This window comes from Dicentrarchus labrax, unplaced genomic scaffold, assembly GCF_905237075.1.
Source record: "Dicentrarchus labrax unplaced genomic scaffold, dlabrax2021, whole genome shotgun sequence".
NCBI lineage: Eukaryota > Metazoa > Chordata > Actinopteri > Moronidae > Dicentrarchus > Dicentrarchus labrax.
Genome location: NW_026136714.1, coordinates 11,123,601 through 11,135,983, shown reverse-complemented (window position 1 = coordinate 11,135,983; position 12,383 = coordinate 11,123,601). Strand labels below are relative to the sequence as shown.

The window sequence follows — 12,383 nt, the reverse complement described above, 5'->3', positions numbered from 1 at the left end:
AGCTAGTTTCTAAAACAATCAGGTTTACGCCACATTGCGTAACATACAATGAACAAAAGCCTTCATTACTCTCTGTGCTTCATTCCCACTTGTTCACAGCAATTACAATGAAATGTTGGCCTGTGATTAGGGACTTACGCCTGGCAAATTAAAATGCCAGCACTGCAAACCAGTGAGGAGACTTTGCTATCGTTAAGTTGACAGGCAGTGCTATATTAAATATATCACAATGGGCGTGTGTTTATGAATATTAGATTTATGTACTTACAGACAGAGGGAAACCTGATTGTGCTGTTACAATGTCTGTGGATTAAAACTGAAAAACCACCTATGGATGTGAAACCACAGTTGGTGTCTGCTTAAAGGCTGTCATTAGCTACAATATGCTAACTGAACTGAGATTGTTGTACTGAGATTCCAATCAGTCCATAATCACAAAGGGAACATTGCTAAGAAAACATAATTTGAGTGTCAGTAGATTTTCTTAAGCAGGTCAGTTCATATTTCAGTGAATCCACAGGCAAAACTGGGAATGAAAATATCATTTAAGTCTCTCTCTCATCAAGTGAGGCTGTGATCAAAGTCTGTAGAGCTGTGTGTTGACAGAAGAAGAGAGCAAATATCAAGAAATGTCACAATTGTATAACACATACATAGCAGTGACATTTATGTTTAGGGATATCCTGTGCAATTTTGTCATTGTTGTAAATTCTTGTCTAAAATATGTTTAAGAATCTAATCTAATCCTCTGTTTCTGCTATAATAACAATCTAATAAAATTGCAGAGCATTAGCGTCACAAAAGGAGGATAGCATTGTCCTCTGTTGAGGCAGCAAGTCAGAGTGAATGAGTGGACGAGTATCCCAGATATGGCGATTAATTTAAATGAAAGAAAGAAAAAACAAAAAAATGCTAGAGCTCCTTATCAATCTCAGGGAGATGTGTGCCTCACTCAAGTTAATGCTCTCTGCATATGGAAGCTTGTATTCCTGAACCTGCCAACCACGCTGACAATGCATGGCTAACAATACACACACACACGCACATGTGCACACACACTCTCACTCTCACTCTCACTCGCACGCACACACACACTCTCACGCACACACACACACACACACACACACTCTCACGCACACACACACACACACACACACACACACACACACACACACACACACACACACACACACACGCCGACTCTGCTCTGGATGGAAAGCGCCTCTCAAAGAGCCCCGGGTCTTATTGAATTAGATTAAAGGGAATACAAGATTTGACATATTTGGATTTGGTGAAGCTGCAACAACAAAAGTGTACATTTTGCTAAGGCATTCTCTGTATTCAAACAGGACATAGAGACCAAGAGAAAATTGAGTACTGAATCATCTAAATAAATTTCAAAAGACAGAGAAAAGAGGCCCGCTGTCTTCTTAGTTTTTGAATTCTAGTCACTTATGTTTAGACTCCCCAACTGTGTAATCTGGGACTGGCACACAGAGATGGGAGATTCTTCGCTGTTCAAGCATTTATCACATGCCTTTGAAGAGGAGATTTAGTGAATTGCCTCATAATTCTTTTAAATGACTTGTTCATACAGAAATGAACTCCACTTGACTTGATGGCTCTGAATACTTTTGATTGGATAGTTTGTGCCAACAGTTTTCTGTAATTCATATATAAAAAAATTCTCCCTTTGACTGAGCAATAGCATGCTATATGAAGTCCAAGTCTTTTCAATTTATAACTTTAACCAATGTCCACGTGTGCTTTGTTTTGTTCTGAGGTATTCTGAGAACCAAACAAGTTTTAGTTCTGAGTTTTAGTCGATAAGCATACACGCCTAAATAACTGAGGCCAATAAAATCTGCCTCATATTTTTGCTGATACAGCATTTCACCTCTTACTGCCACAGTGCAAATGCAAAATGACATTTTTCATGAGCCCAAAATTTAATGCACAATATGATATTCTTGCCTCATTTCGGAGGTAATTTTGAAGATTTGTGTTGTAGCATATTGCCTGAAATTAGATTTATAGCATAGCTACACAGAAAGATGCAAAAGCCCACAGTCTCTGTTATTATGTTGCATTTTCTATAGAATGTCTAGTGTTAGTGACACAGCCTTTACTTTGCAAGGGTACAGATGAATGCCTTTTTAAACATGTTTATTACATACATATCTGTCAGCATATTGCAATGACAGGTTTAAAAGGTATTTAAAACATCTCACAGTTTCCAATGAAGATGCAATTGGAGGTCAGGCGATTATACCCTTTTAGTTCAGGGAAATTATTGGCAGGAATCCTCCAAAAGGGCATATGCTGTAGCTGTGTTCCAGGAAAACTGCCTTCTATTATAATACTAATTCAGATATGCCATTTTGTTTGCTTGAATACTCTGTTGATACACTTGCTTTGTTGGAGTACCCACTGACTACAGAAAACAGTTTTTGGCATACAAGCCTTTCACCATGTTTATTGACTTTTTCAGCTTTTTTTGCTTTAAGATTCATTTTTGGATTATGTGGGAGTGTTTGTGTGTGTGTTCCTTTCAGTTTACTGCATTCACGATCAAATGTTGTCATAAGTGCAAACCAATTTACTGGCAATCAATACAGACATTCTGTGCTTTGTTTGTTGTGCCACTGACTTTTGTGAGCTAGAGGGGCACACATTGACACAGAAAGTATTTTACTGCTAAGGGGACAACATCTCAACTGCCTTCACTCTCCAATTCTAGAAATGAACAATGAGAAAATAAAGAATAAATAAAAATTTAAAAAATAGCTAAACATCATATATATATATATATATATATATATATATATCATAACAGTTTTTGTATTGGCGCATATCGGATGACATATGCGCTGATACCAATGCAATACCGAATGTCTGCGACAGGCCAATATAATACCAATATATTGTTCAGGCTCTATGTGCCAGGACCAGAACGCAGCATAAATACATTGTCAAACAACAAGGGAGAAAAATATAAAAACAACTAAAGCACTATCATTAAGTAGCAGAGACAAAAATCACTGACAGAGATCTGTGATTTCCACACAGCACACCGTGAAGCTTCTCTCTGCCCATCATTTCTATTACAATTAGTTTTGTGGTTTGGGGTCATTTTCAGACTCAGTTTATATTGTTGTATGTATGTCATCATTACAGATGAGTCCTCCTCCTGCATGCTCTGCAGGTGTGACCCCTCGACGGAACCCAACAGAGTATTTCCAACATGTGAGCACAAACAAACCGGATAATACTTTTACTGTTTTTCTCCACGACAAGTCAAGGTGGAGCTGTCGCTGCAGCTGCCGCCTTCAGCGTGTTACTGTTCCGTGCTGTTGCTGGCATCAACTTGGTACCAAAGTATCGGTTCTCGTGACATCTCTATTATCATTATACACTGTGACACTGCAACCAGCAGATTTAACAGTTCTGATAATATTCAATCTAATGGCAGCTTGTCCTTTATTTTAACAGTTTCTCTCTTCTAGCATTGACTGAAGTAAAAACGGAAAGTACTACAAAAGCCATCAGTCTGTCAAACTAATGATATTATTATGATTATACAGTCAAATCTATTGTTTTATTAAATACCCTGTTGTGTTGTGCTAACAATGGATGTAACAACAGAGATATGATATAGTTCTTACAATCTTTACTGGCTCCCAATTTCTGTGCAGTTCTTTTAGAAGATTGTGGCCAATACTTACTGGAAAGTAATTTCCCCAGTCGACTGGTTTTCATTTTGGAGTCCATAGATTACCAGCCAGACTCAGTGGCCATAATTTCCTCTCGGCATATTGTGTTGTGCACAATACTCTGTTGCTTCTATTTATTTATCTTTTATTGTATTTGAGACCAAAATATTTGCAAAATATTACCATGCCTCTCAGGTATGTCTCTGAACCAGGATTCTAGGGTAACACTGACTTTTAAGTCCCAAGATTGAAGGGTTTTAAGGTATCATGATGTAAATTGGAATGAATGGGAAATCCATGGTTGATATTGTATTTTTTAATCTGCTCTGGGAGAGCAGCAAGAAGAAGGGGGGAATGATATTGTTTTTGTTAGCAGCACATAACAGTCCCAGACGATCTGTCTTGGTTCCATTTTACTGCTCAAAACAGAACAGAAAGTAATGGCAAGATAAAGGTCTTTTTCCGCCTGCACTCCATCTCTCTTTTGGCTTTCACTTTGGAGTGGATATGTTGCTGGGCAGCAGTACTCACGTTTCTTTCTGTGGACGTGTATGATTAAGCTGCTGCTGTTGTTGCAACAGTACCAACACTGGCCAGGAGGATTACCTATCACTTAGATCAAGGTTCCCTCTCTTTTCAAGAAAGCATTTTCCAGGAAAATGTCTTGACAATACAGGACAGCACTTGTTCACAATAGTGGTCAGCATTTATTGGACACTGCACATTAGCCTGGTTTTATGGCGCTTTTGGCTGTTCGTACCGCAACCGCTATTTCTGCTGCTGACTTAGTGGAGCTGTAGTTTCTGGCAAGTTGACAGTCCTGCAGTTTTCCTTTAACTTAGGGCTGCACGATATGGTAAAAACATCATATTGTGATTGTTTTGACAGATATTGCGATTCCCGATTATGTGGGAATTATAATTTTTGCAAAACAATAAACCCTATTAAAATCATAATGATGTAAAATTTTGGGGGGTTCTGTATCAAACTAACATGTTTTCTTAAATCTGGAGAACAAGATTTGTAGACCAGGGTACCTCTGCAGCCTACAGTCCTTCATTATACTGCTGTCTGTCTCACATTTTACCTTTATCAAAACGTGTTTTTCATATTGCATTTGTGATTTGCATATTTCAGTTGGCCATATTGTGATTTCATAAGTCCATTAATAACAGTTCAAATCAAGTAGAATTTTATTTTATTTTACAGAAAATTCCTCTTCTTACCTAGAAGCCTATTAAAATGTAGATGTGACAATCTACATGAATTTCCAAAATAGACTTGATGCCAACAGTTCATTGCAAGTTGTGTGAACAGTTGTTGACTGACATGGGAGCAGAAAGAAAAAGGGGAATGTTTTTTTCCCCTTTTGGCTGATAAACCCTCTTTGAAGTGTCACAGCGCAAAGTGTATCCTACCTTTGGTCATTTTAATCAATTTCCAGGTGTTCCAGATTTTACAGGATGGATGGGAACCCTATTTACTCTACAGAGTAAGAACAAAAGTCTTAGTTAAAGATGCACTATTGCTGCCATAAGAAAAGGTGAGCTAACATCAGTTATTTTAGATTCTTTGAAGCTGCTGCTTCAATTTTAATCCTATTTGACATGTGTCCTGGTTCAATGTGTTGGTATTCTAACTGACAATTCTTTGTATCCATCTTTAATATCAACTGGCCTGGTTCTTTTACCTATTTTTTACCTATTTTGTTTTTATTAACTTAAAGTTTTTTTGTAGGTTTTTGATTAATGACCACAAAAAAACACGTTATGTTCCCCTGACCATCTTCATGTTTTGAGTAATTGATGACTCAAAGTAGAAATACACATTAACTAAGTAATGTATTATGTACTCTCATTAATGTCATTAATCAGTGTTAAATCTCCAGTCAATGTCATCTCAAACTAAGTGGCGCTGCAAAGGTTCCAACATACCAAGTCAAGCTGCAGTCAAATAAACCAAATTAATAAACAGCAGTCTCTTTCTCTTAAGATTTATTATTTAAAAGTTTCCGTTACACACCTACATTATCATCAAAATGCATTTTATTTACTGTCTGGTTGGAAAAAGTTTGATTTTCTTTTCTTGACTTGGTAATTGCTAGCGCAGTCGATTACAGCCCAACTTATTGTCAGACTGAAAAGAGCTAATATCGACATTGTATTTAGCTGGTAGGTTACCCCAGAATCCTGTTGAATATAAAGCAGTTTTGATTTTATATTGTGTCAATGTTAATTTGATATTTAATCAATGAGTGAATAACACTGATTGAAATAACATTGAACATTGATGGTGAATCAATATTACTTCAGGGTGCAAAATGGATGTTAAATGGAAGTGTTGATGCATTTACACAAATGCTGCGTTCTTGCTGATTACATGTTAGTCTGCTATTTTTGCCAAGGGAATAGACAGCCCACTTATTCAACTGTCTGGGCTGAAATGTGAGCCTAATTAAAGGCAGCTGCAACTGTGCAAGAGGTCGGGTAAAATGTTGAAATGCTATAGATTCTCTTTTCATCTTAAACTGTTTTAAAGTATAACTAAGTGTGATTCAAAGTATATCTTTGTTAGACATGCAAAGGCTCAAACAAGAAATTCTACTCTCTTACACTAGAGATAAAAAATAGAAAGCTGATCGGTATGTGAACCGGGTGAGGTGTGAAGTGACTATCTGTTCATGAGTCATAGGTGGGCATCAAACACAGCAATAATTACATAAGGTTACTCTTCGATTTTACAAGTACACTTCCACTTTGAACAGTAAAGGTTCTGCCATACGCAGCTAATTTTGGAAAGGTTTTTGCCTCTATCTGTGGGTTCAAAGCATTTATAGAGGACACATTGACTCTAGATCTGTGCCAACAGGCAGCTTTATCCATGACCCCAATCACACTGGGATTTCCTGTGAAGAGTGGAAACTTACAAAAAGACCTGTGGGCCACAGCTGTGAGCTGCATCAACAGTCAAAATTCCTCCAGGCCCGCAGAATTTAAAGCTTATTCACGGGAATCATCCATAATTTCAAATGTGGCTTGAATCAAAACTTTTAACAAAGGGACATAATACTTTGTACACAGTAGGAAATTGAGATATTTATGTACGTATATGTAGGTCTGTCAGTCAGTCAGTCTATCTATGTACACACATATTCAACCGCAGACTAGCAAAGATCATATAGGAGGAACTAGCCGAAACAAAGTCATTCTGAGTCTCTCCTGAGCTTGCAAAAAAAAAAAAATGTTATTTCAATGATTACCAGATCAGCAGGGATATCATTTAAATAAAATCCAAACAGAGCGGAATGGAGGTTGTCCCAAACCCTACGACTACCTTTGCAGTGTTTCCTCTCTGAACAGTTCAGTGTAATCTACAGTACGTTTACTCCCACCTTCTCCTTCATTCCCCTTTGTCAAGTTGGTGTGTGCATAATACACACTCTGGTTTTGTATCCAATTTAGTATTATTATCGAGCTGTACTGAACTAACACCCCTTTTTTGGGAATTATCTACAGCATCAGTTTCCACATTTGAGCTCCATTACATGCTTTTACAGAACTGTTAGGCAACTTCTGTTCAAAACAGTATTTACTTTTCTCTTTTTAATGCTCACAGCAGTCCTTTTAACAGTTTGCATGAACGGACAGTCAATATTAGGAGACCACACACACTCACACACATTCAGCTACAGGCAAACACAATCTCAGCATAGCACTGTCTGTATCCAGCTAAAAAAAGTCAACCATTATGGCTTATATTGACTGGTACAACAGCTTTTCCTAACTTCTTTTTATTCCCCAGGATCACTATGCTGCCTCATTTAATTTACCCTATGTCCCTCGTTCTCTGATTCTATCCTATGCTCAACCATCTCTTCTCTCATCTCTGTCATATCTCATCTCATTACATTCTGTCAATTTTCTGTACAGGTTCCCTGTTGAATTGTATCCATCTTATTTTGTTTACTGATGTCTTTATCTCTCTATCCCTGCTTCCACTAGTATATCCTTTTCTCGTCTCAGCAATATTCCCTCCATCCCTCCTGTATCATGTGAATCCATCTGTCACTTTCAGTCTATCATCCACCCCTCATTCTCTGATCCTTGGTTTTATCTGCCTATCTTTTGCTCATCTACGCTCTGTCTGTCCTGCCTGGTTTTATCTGCATCCAAATGCAGGGACCCGCACTGGCAAGTATGGCTCTCTTTCTTAGCATCCATCTCCTCAAAGATGTCACTTTCCTAATCTCCAGTTGTTTTAGGTTTTTGTTCTTTTGGTGCTCTGTTTCAGTCTACCTTTTTATGTTCTCTGCTTTTTATCTACTTTTTTTTCCTACTGTGATCGGCCACATTAAATTCTGCCTCCTCATGTTCTCTTTGTTCTGTTCTATTATGTGTGGTTTGTTTCATTAAAACATTCAATGAAATATAGTAGCAGGTTGACTCTGTCCCTCTCTGTTTGCAATAATTTTCCTTCTGCACATCTCAACTACTAACCATCTTTCTCTTCTCTTATTTTTCTTCTCAGTCTGCCCATCATTCTCAACTTATGTTATCAACACTTACACGGTTGTACATATTCCCATTTCTAACAACTTGGGTCTTATTTTCACAGTTTTAGCCAATATTCTGATCATAACAGCATTCTAATAATTATGTAACACTGTTTACAACCTGTCTGGTTGTCTTGTCCTGTCAGACTGTGGTATAGTGATGGCAAGTTCACACATCTTAACAAATGCTTTAGCAATTACAATATACACACAAGCACCCAGCACAAGCTCAAACTTTCATAAACATCCACGCACACATTCAAGTAGCCCCAAAACACTTCAATGACAGCGAGACAAGTGGATCAAAAAGTTCTTAATAATAATTCAAAAAAACAAAAAACAAAAAACAAAACCTCTATTCATCAGCTCTACAGTATCCTTAAGGCCAGACTATGCATGTCATGAATTCAAGGCTTCGTCTGTGTTTCTTTGCACAGAAAATGAGAAACACTTCCTATTCACCGACGACTGATAAGCATACCAATTTCAATAACAAAGGGCCCGTCTTTGTTTCTGGAGAGTTGAAACTGCCATCTACCATGAATAAATATCTTCTCAGAGTGGGTGTCTGAAGTGTGTGAGGCAAAGGATGGGGTTATCTGTATCTGTGTTGGAGATGTGACCTAAACAGGAAGGGCCTTCCTTCCCTCCACCTCTTAAGTCACAGAAACACACATAAACTAAACAGCTAGACTTAAACAAAGAGACAGAAACAGACTGAAGTGGTTAGTCAAAATGTTTTGTCATTTAGCCGACAGCCACGTTACATGCAGTCTCTCTTTCATCGCCTTGCACGTTTCCTTGCATCTCCTGTCCCATTTGGCTTCTCTAGTGAAATCAAAAGCCCTGTAATAAGATGGAGATGCTGCCAACTTCAGTCATCCCTCTGGCTCTGACAAGCAGAGAGACAGGCAGGCATGCACCCAGGAAATTACACAGACAAATGCATGCATACACAATGACACACAGTGGAAGCAAAAGTAGGGAAAATATTTGAGCTAGATGAAAAAAATGTCAATACATTAAAATAAATTACTTTTGTGCCATTCAGAGCTAATTGTAATGCAATAGAGAATAAGTTGCTTCATGTGTCATTGTGTCTGTCTATCTATCTGTCTGTCTGTCTGTCTGTCTGTCTGTCTGTTTACCTACCTACCTATCAGGGTTGGGCAATATGTTATATTATTTTTCCTACCGGCCACCATCAGTCCAACAATTGGCGATTGCCGATATTTACCCGCATGTGCGTGTGCTGCGCCAGTGCCCCCCAATCACCACCTCAGTAGTTGCAGTTGGGAGATGAATGGGGACTTCACTATGTGCTTTAAGCTCTAACAGCTTTAATAAAGTCAATAAACTAACTAAATAACAACAAAGGAAAAAAAAGAACACCTATTTTATTCATCAAACAAAGAAATACAACCGTACACCTTCTGAATTCAAGTTTCTCTCCCATACCAAACTGACACCTTGTTAAACTATCTTAAAACGCACTTTATTCAAACTCGACAGAAACAAATTAAAACTCACCAAACTGTCTTTATTAGTCTTTACCCTGTTCCAAGAGTCACCAAGTCTGGTGTCTTATCGTCTAACAGAGTGAGATATTAAAATATTCTGTCTTGTGCTGTCGCTGCCTCTCTGATGCCCCCGACCTCCCTTGCTCCTCTAACCGCTTCATGCCTCTCCTCTCCTGGCCTGTCACTCTCCTGTCCCAGGCTGTCCCTGCTGTGTCCCCATCAAGTTAAAGTCTTGTTTGGAGCCTCTGCAAATCACCTTGTAACTTTTATTCTGCCATCAAACTATTCGAAATAAACCCTTCATCGCAGTTAGATAATGAAATTGAAAATACAGTGAAAATACACTGGCTCTACAGCAGTTTTGAGCGGCTCTCATTCTTCGGAGGCAGACAATTAAATTAGCAAAAAAACAACAACAACAACAACAACAACAACAACCGGAGTTGGACTTAAACCATTAAAGTAAATTATGTCAATAAAACACATTGTGCATTGTTACTTAGAGCACAGACCCGTATAATTAGTAAAAAAAAAAAGGTCACTGTTAGTCAGACAAAAGAATATCTTCGTCAACACATTTTCAGCAAAATTCTACCTGCTTTTCAACCAACTGATTGGTTGACGAGGGACAGAATCTGCACATTATTTCTACGTTACCTAAATCTACCACATTGCACTCTACCTGGTAGCTGCTGGGTGATAATCAAAGTTACAAAACACATAACAATATTGTTTCCTTCAGGACATGTCTATCAAGTAAATTCACATACACCAGCAGGGATCATGGAGCAAAATGGGCTCCCGTACAACAACATAGCTACATTTTTTAGATTCAAAGGAGGATTAACATTCACACACTTTCTCTCAATTGTCCCTAAATATTCCATAAAAATTACATAAATCCTCCAGCCTGAGGCAGTAGTCACTTAGCAACATGTTAAAGCAAAGTTCAGCAGGCTAAACAACAAAATGAAGACTAAACATAATTTAATACTGAACATAAAACATGGCAAAACATACAGCTTCCAAGTTTGAAGTCGGGTCATGCCCAGCTGGTAACGTTATCTATCCATCATTGAGCTTGAACCTTTGTTACTAGCACGTTATAAACCATTATTTTCACAAATATTGATGATTGGCAAACTTATATGATTAGCAATTAGTGTGGAAATAATCATTTTTGCATTTAAAAAAAACTACTGGGTAAATTAAGTCATGCAGTCCCCAGGCTGCCAGTTGAAGTTGTGAAAACCTTTATTAAACCATTAAAATATTAAAACAGGATTTGTTGAGTAAAATATCTTTAAAATAAATATAATTTTCATACATAATCAGTGTTATTTCTAACAATATAAGATCCATAAAAAGTATTGGAAACAAATCGTATCCTGAGATGTCTAACTATCCAGCTCTGGCTGATATACAAAACAACACACTCAGATTCATGCACACACAACTACTACACAATGTGGCAGTTCAGCAGCCCTCTAAACTCAAGTTGGAACGATCTAAATGTGTGATCTTTAGTACAACACTTGGTCCTGTGGGGATATCTGCACACGGCACAGTCACAGAGAGGTTTGGTTTATCAGCGGGGTGACATTTCATGTACTGTAAACACACAGTCTGGTATACACACACATTTACAGGAGATTTCAGTTCATCCATAAATCAAATCAAGGTTGTAACAACAGCTCATTCTGTGCTGACAACTTTTGTCAAAACATGTCAAAGTAAACTAATGAAGCAACAATATGGAGTTAGAATCATGCCAAAACCTCACACACACACACACACACACACAAAAAAAACATGTTTTACTCACGCCCAACGATTCACAAACAAACTCAGTGTGGTTTGCAAATATAAAACATCATTCACAAACTAATGCATTTTGTTTTGCAAATAAGAAACGTACCTATCAAACAAATACATCATGCTTCAGAAACAAATAGTATGTTTCACACATTCAAAGAAACATATTTCTTCAATTACAAAAAAATATCCTGCAAGTACAAACTAAAATCTTTCAAGTACAAAAAAAATTACTCCAGTCTGCTTTTTTTTTTTACTTTTATTCTATTTTAGTTCGTTCTTATTTTTTCACTGTAGCTCTATGAAGTCCCGCCCTCTCTAACGATGTTGTTTGAGAGAGTTTTTGTGGGTTTTTTTCATGTTATAATGCCACTTGTCTCTGTGTCTATGTGCACAAGTTACCATGTACATGTACACTTTAGCATGTGTTTGTGTCTTAAACTATGTGTTTGGGAGTGTGTGTGTGTGTGTGTGTGTGTGTGTGTGTGTGTGTGTGTGTGTGTGTGTGCGTTACTGTTAAAAATCATTAAAGTTGTAGTTGAAACTTGTGGAACATGAACTCTACTGGGACTATGAAGACAGATGCAGTGACAGTTAGATTGCCAATTTGAAAATCAAAGGCAGTGTACTCCACTTGTCACGACTGATGGACAAGCTGTCACTGCAAGACGGCAATAAAATAGGTAAAAAACACAGAAACCCCAAATCTTTAAAAAAGAACCTGGAGCCACATTGGACATGAAACCAATATAGGAGTTGAATAAAAATTGGAGAACACGTCTA

The 12,383-nt window shown here is 37.7% G+C and overlaps 1 protein-coding gene across 6 annotated transcripts in view; it reads right to left on the bottom strand.

Moving 5' to 3' along the window:
• The window catches only part of grid2 (glutamate receptor, ionotropic, delta 2), a 463,092-nt gene that overhangs the window by 421,230 nt on the left and 29,479 nt on the right, over positions 1-12,383 (bottom strand). The window lies entirely within an intron of this gene.